We start from the raw sequence: 7,898 nt of genomic DNA, 5'->3' as shown, positions 1-7,898 counted from the left end.
TCTTATGTCCTCAGACAATTTGCAGATTCCCTCAAACACATTGTCCTAGTCATAAAGAGAATACCACAGATCGTTTCTAATTTTCTTTCGGGAGGAGATGGGAACTATATCCAGATTTTTTGTGGTGCATCTGCAATGGTGTATTGGTTTCACTTCCTCGTGCAGCTGAGGAAAAGGTGTACTGTTTCCAATAGGAAATAGAAAGAACTCTGTGTGTTGCACTTCCTAAGGTTGCCTTAGGCTGATGGGAACTGCAGCCTGGGAAGTCAGCAGTGACAAACACTTCGTATTTCTGTTACTCATGCAGCTTAGCTCTGAAATCAACTACTTGTTTGTATAGAAAATGTTTCCATTATCACTCCTCAGGCAGGAATCAGTGACAAATGGTGTAGGGAGCGCAGAGCCTGTTTTGGGTTAGGGAATGTGAAAAAATGGAGGAAATGGATTAGTGAGCTTCTCCTGTTCTGTCAGGTCCTATTCTAAATCATTTTGTTAACTCTTTTTCTGCAGTAAGCCTGCAGCTGGGTGAGCAGTAGCACCACCCAAAGCAGTCATCCAAAAGCTTGCAGTTACTGCAGAGAAATAAAGGAGGTGCCTGATTAATAATATCATTTTCTACAGGGAAAAGCTGGTTTTGCCACCTTAAGACTCAGATTTGCACTGCTTTGGCAAACACAGCGGATACTTCAAGTGTCTTAGGTATACACACAATGGTTTTTCAAGGCAAGTACAACCAAGTCAATGGGAAGGCATGAGACTGCCTGAGAGTGCTCAAAGCTTGCAGAAAATGTGTTATTTTAGTTCTTGATCATAGGTTTTGACTCTGGCTTTAGAAATAAGACCTGGTCAGCTGGAAAGCTACAACAAGCAGCAGATCTAGTGGTTTCTGACTTACTGTCAAAAAGAATAATGTGCATCCAAGCAAAAAAAAAAAAAAGTAATGTATTGGCTGGACAGTTTTCTTCCAATAGTAATTAAACAAGAATTTCTCTGTAGAAAAGTATTTTCTTTGCCTCTCACAGAAAAACAAAAGCAACTTGATCTCCTAAATGAGAAAACAACAAAGGCAAGTACCATTCCCAAGAATTTAATTCGTTTTTTGTCCTGTGTTTCCCTTGTGGCCCTTTTTTTCTCTTAGTTCTTTCTGAGCCTTTTCAATAGAAGCAAACAAAGCAATACAGGATATTGTGTTCTATTTAATTAAAAAGAGGCTCAGGACTGGTGCTACCTTATTTCTAGTGGGGACACAATAAAGAACTTGTTAATATGCAAAGGACACGGATGTGCCACCTTCCATTGCAGCTTTGCATTTCACTTTCTGATTCTGCTGCTGACAGATCTCTATCTCAGATACCCGATCAGAAGAGGCCAGCTAAGAGTGGGTTGTATTTAAGGCACAAAATCTTATTTTTTTTCCTTTCAGTCATTTTTATTCACCTTGTATGATCTAGCAATTGTAGTTATCCCCCTATTGAGGTAAAAGTGCAACACCAGACTTGAAATCACTTCCATGTGAAATATTTTCCATTTTTCCTTAGTTTGGAGTTTTCCCCCAGTGTTTGTGAGGCAGGGCTATGCAGAGTAAAACTCTTCCAAGAACTGCTTTAACACTCTGTTCTTACTTCTGTGTTTGTCCTTAAGATAATAAAGAACCACAAGTCTGTAATTGTAGCTAATTTCTGTTGTCACTTGGGTTTCAATGTTTGGGTTACAGTTACCAAGAGGCAGTCTGACATTAAAAGCCAACAGCCCAATCCCCAGCAATGAGCACAGTGAATGGCTCCAGGACAATCGCTGCCCTTGGATTTAGTGAAGCAGGGATGCAGACTGCAGAGGGTAACTCACTGCATTCAGAATGATGAGTTTGTCTTTGAAAGCAAGTCTAACTGCATTTATGTTAACTAACAGTGTGTATATGTGTGTATATAAATTAATGATTAATATTTTCTCATAGCTGGTTGAACAGCCAGGTGTGTGTAGTGTAAATAAGCTCCCAGGTGATGCACATCCAAAACAGATTAGAATCAGTAAAATCTCAAAGTTTAGAATCTCTTTCAAAACTCTTCCTCATTCTCCCTCTAAAGACAAAGATGTTTGGAATGCCATCAACCAATTATCAGACATTAGTGCTATTAGCTATAACAGGCAGTGGTTTCTGCAGTGCATTTCTGAATGCATGCTCTCTGCACAGAGCAGCTGATAAAAATGAAGTTATCTTACCTCTGTGCTGTGGAGAATGTTTTTCAGCTCCAGAGGCAGGTGGTTGTTGTGCTTTCTGCAATAGAATCAGACATTCACGTTTTCCAGCAGTCAGAAACAAACGCTTGTTCTCATTACCAGCACTGATATCCTAACAAGGCTTCTCCCCACGAAGTCCTGCTCTTGCCCAGTGCTGTGTCTACATCTCCCTCTCCTCCCTTGTACATTCCCCACACACAGGTCTGCCTGCAGACTTACCAGGGAGAATTAACTCTTTGCACCATATTAAAAATCACTTGATTTTTAATCAAGTTACTTGATTACAAATTACAGAGTTACCTCTGTAACTCTTAGATAAAGAGTTACAAATTACTTGATCTACACTGGAAAGCAGATTGTGCAGCAAACAGTACCGCTGCTATCCTTAATGGAATAACACGATTTTTAGCTTGTTAGCATTTAGAAAAGTCTCTCCTATTACAGTAATTAATTCTTTGGAAAGTTCTCAGTTTAATCTGACATGCTTTTATTCTTTCCCAAGAGATTTTCAAGCATCTGTGTTAGGAAGACTTATTCTGCAAGGCAATGTCTAATTTTCCAGTGCTGAATACTGCAATTGTGTTTCAATGACACAACCTTCTAAAATTCTATGTGTGGGAATTAAGGGATATGCTTTATTTTGCTCCACGAGAAGATGGATTGCAAACAAAATGATTTTAAGCTACTTTACTTGAAATTATTTCCATATACAGGACGGATGTAAATGTCAGCAGTAACGTTCATTGATGTGTACTGTGTGTATCTTTCAAATGAAGGAAGATATTCAGAGCAATTTAAAAAATCAGTGTGTGCAACCAGTCATGTGAATTTGAACATCATCTACATCTCACTTCAGAGACAAACTAAAAGGTGCTTTTTGATCAAACGTTGCACTTAGTTTCACCAGTACTATCCATGGGCTGAGGACCTGAATTATCAAAACGTGTAAGCATGTGTTTAACTTGCAGCATATTTCCCCTTTTTACTTTTACATCACCTCCATGCTGGGCCCAGTAGGCTGTGAAGCCAGAAGGCTGAGGATGTCCTGAGCGTGCATCCTGAGAGAGCACTTGGTGGCAGTGGCAGTGTCAGGAGCTGCGGCAGAAAGGATAGAGATATGGTCAGTGCTTTCACAGAGTAACTGCTGGAGGTGCCATACATCAGGAATGGACCCTGGCTCCATTCACAGAGGTGCCTGACTGCCCTCTGGCCAAGGGCCTGCACTCCAGCTGCACCTCTGTGGTGAGAGCTGCCCTTTGGGTCCTGGGAGGCACAGCCAGCACGCAGACAGTACTGCACAGCAAAGAGCCTGGGGCTGAAACCCAGGCAGTGTCACGGCTATAAGAAAGTACCAAAATGTTCATACTCTTTTCCTTGCCATTATCTACAAAGAAAACACAAAATCTGTTCCTGTGGGGTGCCCTGGATGCCTTCTTGTTCCCACTGAGGGCTGAGGCTCTGAATTTACTGGTGCCAGAGAGCTGTGCGAATAGGCAAGGAGGTGTGCAACATCAGAGAGAACACAGGGCTGATCTCAGCTAGCATCACTGACTGGGGAATGGGCTTGCTGAGAATCTATTGCTCTTCTGCAATAGCATGTCATCTTCGAAGTATTTCGTACCCAGAATTAAGAGATATAGACAAGTATCTGAAAATAAAGTATTATCCCCATTATACAGATGGAACAATCACATAAAGAATCAAAAATCAAGATTAGATTAATAGCTGCTGATGCCAGAGGAGCCATTGTGTCTTGTCTGACATGTGGCAAAAAACAGAGCAAAGAATTTCACACAAATTAGTCCATTAAATCTATAATCTCTGAGCCTAGAATAAGAACTGTAGAGCTGTCATAAAGATGCTGTGCCATCTTTAGATGCGTTGCCTCCAGGGCACTGAGCATACATCGTATTTCTCGTGTGAGGATCTCTGGAAGTGCGAATGGTTCAGCATTTGTAAGGTCAGAGCCTTCACTGGTGAAGTCTTACGTGCACTGCTGTTTGTGTGTAATACATCACAGAGAACAGCAACACAATCAACTTCAGAAATCTTACTGATACAGGGGGTACTCAGCTGGCTGAGAACAGAAGTCAGTGCAGAAACAGAACAGTTTCTTAGCAGAATGTGATGGAAGGGGAAGGCAATTCTAGGGGAAGCTCCTGGGGGAACCTGAGTCACATTTTGTAGGTAGGAACAGACTTAAGCACGTGCTTAAAAGGAGTGTGGAATCAGGTTTTGGATGCAGCCCATTAAAAGTTAGAGTCAGATTGAAGTTTCCTTGCTGGGAAGTGGTTTGAGTCTTTCCAAAATGACACAGTCTATTCTAAACTGTCAGTTCTACGGCATTTCCTTCTACATCCCTACTTAATGTGTGTTTTATATTGCAGTTCATCAGTCAGGTTTATTAGCACACTTAATTGGATCACATTAGCTGGCATTTTAGCTATCCAAAACAGTTGAGAAGGCAATCAATTAAAACATCCAAACACATTAATGATGTAGACAGAGGGTAATTTATGTAGATGGCTAATTACCTGTTTTCTTCAGTAAATAGGTTTTATTGCCCAGAATGCATGAGCAGAAAAGAAACAGCACTACAAAAATATTGTTGGCCAAGTTGCAAAAGAAAGAAAGCAAATGGTGAAGTACAAATGTTTCTGTTGTTCAAACTGTATTAAAGGAACTCCACTGTTACCAGCACACAGATGTTCTCAGTACTGTAATATTTTAACGCGATTTTTAGAGAATATACTGAGTGTATTACCAGGGTTTGAATGTCTTATAATATGACATCTGAGGTTTCTAAGCAATCAAGATGCTCCATAAAATGGTCATTTTAAGCGAGAAGATAATAATCAGTCTGCTTCTCATTTCATCCACTACTGATCTGGAGCTAAAGATGTGGCTCCCTTGTGAGCTCAGGGCCCTGCACACCGTGCTGGGTGGCACTGCCTGCTGTGCTCCCTGGGATCAGGAATACTCAGTGCTGACCTGGAGATGGAAGTACAACTGAGGGGCATAACAAAAGGCAGAACAGGAATGGAATGGAATCCTTATCATTCTCCTGCTTCCTGCTCACTCCTACTCCCCCTCTGGCTTTACGGCTAAATTTTTTCATTTACTGTGAGGCAGTTCAGGAATAAAACACGTAAACTTGTTATCAGATACTGTTCTTAATTTCCTTTCCAATCTGTGGGGAAATTCTTATGTCAGTTCATTCTTTCTAACTCTTGATTTTCTTGGAACCACGCAGGGAACATATAAAAACAAAAATGACTGCGTTGAATGGTGAGACACTTAGATTCACTGCTAGTTTGGCAAGGTAGACTTGGCCTGTCCTCACCTCTTCTCAACTGTTGGATGCCACAGACAGTGATGCCACCCTGCATCTGTCTTCTACCCTCCGGGCATCTCAGTGACCACTTAAACCTCTGGTCCTGTTCCCGGAGTGGCAGAGATGCACCTTCCCATTGGCATCCTACAGAATACGAAGCACTTGTGGCTGGAAGCCACATCAGGTGCAGGAGAATAGAGGAGGAGCATCTTGAAGCCCACAGCTCCAGAGCACTGTGCCTTCTAAGTAACGAGCTGCCTTCCCTAAGGGGTCATTAAGAAACAGCTGATGGAAACAACAGATTCTGACATGCACTAGTTGAGCTGACATATGACTGAAAGCCAAGACACCAAAGGCAGGCAGCATTACAATGCCAGGGATAATTTCATGTAAGCCATTAAATTAATGATGACAGTGAGTCCTCAGAGCTTGGCAAATTGGAAATTGCTCGAAGCAAAAGCAGTACAACGATAACACAGTTAATCTTCCACAGAGAAATGATAGTAAAAGGAATGGCTTTTAGATTAGCTGTCATTAAAGTGGAACATCTGCCTCTGCAAGTCAAGTGGACTGTCCTTACTTATAAACACAGGAACTCATTAAAGTTACTGGGTTTGTGTGGCTGTGAGCCAGAGCCACATTTCCACCACGCTGCAAGTCCTGGAAGCTCGGCGGATTACACTGCAAGTCAGGAAGATGACTTCCCAGGCAATAGAGGTACAAAGATACACGTGATCCATCATTCGTGGGTTTAGATTCTCCCAGTACCTGGGAGCACATCAGTGACTGAAATTACAGAAATAATGAGTATAATATGAGTTCAAAGAAAAAAATATTTTATAGTCAGGAAAGTTTTGTTTAGCTCTGCCTGAGCTCTGAGAAAAGTTTCCATTTGAATATTTAACAGCAACCAATCTTCCATTATTTCTAAACTGTTCCCTGCCTGCTGGAGTGCAGCACGCAAAGTCAGGAAGCTTGCATAACAGTGTGACAAATATTCTCTCATCTGATATTCCTTTTATATTTCTATTAAAAATGTGGAATATTTATAAAGCCAGTGATGGCAAACCATCATTCGTGTAGAAACACAGTCATGTTTTCAGAGCTTTCACTGTTCATTACCAGGAGCACCAGCATACCGTAATGATGTCCTGAAGCATGCTGCACAGGAGACTTCCAACAAGCAGATGTTACAAGGGAATTTCTTTATAGCCAACTTCAGCCATCAGCTGCACGCATGGAATAAGTGACAGATCTCAAAGCGGTTGGAAACAGTTCTGTAATCTTGAAAAATTCCAGCTTCACTTTAAAGAAACACACAGCAGTGATCATTGGATAGCTGCTTCTGTCCAGTTTCTTCAGTCTGGAATTGGAAACAATATCCTGTTAGAAATGGCATGTATGTAATGAAACAGTTGTGATTCAGCTGAGTGGCCCCAGGCCCTGCTATGGGTAAAGGCAATAGATAACAATGAGGCTTACCAGCATGGAGTGGGAGGGAGATGTTTGTAGATAAATACTGATGGATTTCTGGTGCATAGCTATTGCTGGCAGGGGAGACGGGGCTAAAAGGAAGGCAGCCAAACCCAGCTCCCTAGCAAGAGCAATGCTTCTGATGACTGCTGTGATAGCTTGTTTAACAGAGCAGCAGACTGACCAGAGCCAGATTCAAGAGCAGTGATGCTATTAAGACATCTCAGGCAGTCTTCATGGACTCATTAGCACTGAGTGAAGAATCACAATTAGCCTCAGAGTTATATCAAAAGCCAGCAATGGTGGCTGGATAATAACAAATGCTGGGCACTCTGGAAGGAAGGACTCCTTCCCTAAAACTGTGGTGTGTTTTTTTTTTTTGAAAGATAATGTCTCCTGGCAAAGTGTAACAGTAGAATGGTGGAGATGTGTGAACATGTGGCATGGCATGCTTCTGGCCATTAGGTGCAAGGACTGGGCAATAGCTGAAAGAAATAGGTCACCTTTAATCCTGCCTGCTCCCCAGGAGTCCAGGAAATGAGTGTCAGAATGGGTTGTGTTGAGTGTGAAATTGTGCTAGGCATGCATAATGCAATGATGCTGCTAATCAAACCCCTCTCACTGTGACTAATCAGAAAGATCTATTTGATATTCCAAGAAATTAGTTGGAAGAGCAAGCCCACAATGGAGAAATAAAGAACAAATCAGAAGCTTGGGCACAGACAGAGATAAGGACTTTGATCACAGTAGTTTAATGTGCGCAGAAAGAGGACAAAGAAGATAAAAGAAACAAATAAAAATGCTGATGAGAACAGTTTGGATCTGCAGAGAGAAGCAGCCATTAATCTAGACC

The 7,898-nt window shown here is 41.7% G+C and overlaps 1 protein-coding gene across 1 annotated transcript in view; it reads left to right on the top strand.

Annotated features, from left to right (window-relative positions):
• Positions 1 to 7,898, top strand: part of LOC128085121 (transcription factor HES-5-like) — a 67,269-nt gene that overhangs the window by 48,791 nt on the left and 10,580 nt on the right. The gene's annotated exons all lie outside the window — the stretch shown is intronic.

The sequence above is a fragment of the Tympanuchus pallidicinctus genome, unplaced genomic scaffold (genome assembly GCF_026119805.1).
Source record: "Tympanuchus pallidicinctus isolate F22 unplaced genomic scaffold, pur_lepc_1.0 scaffold29, whole genome shotgun sequence".
Classification (NCBI taxonomy): domain Eukaryota; kingdom Metazoa; phylum Chordata; class Aves; order Galliformes; family Phasianidae; genus Tympanuchus; species Tympanuchus pallidicinctus.
This window is presented reverse-complemented; position numbering and strand designations above follow the sequence as displayed.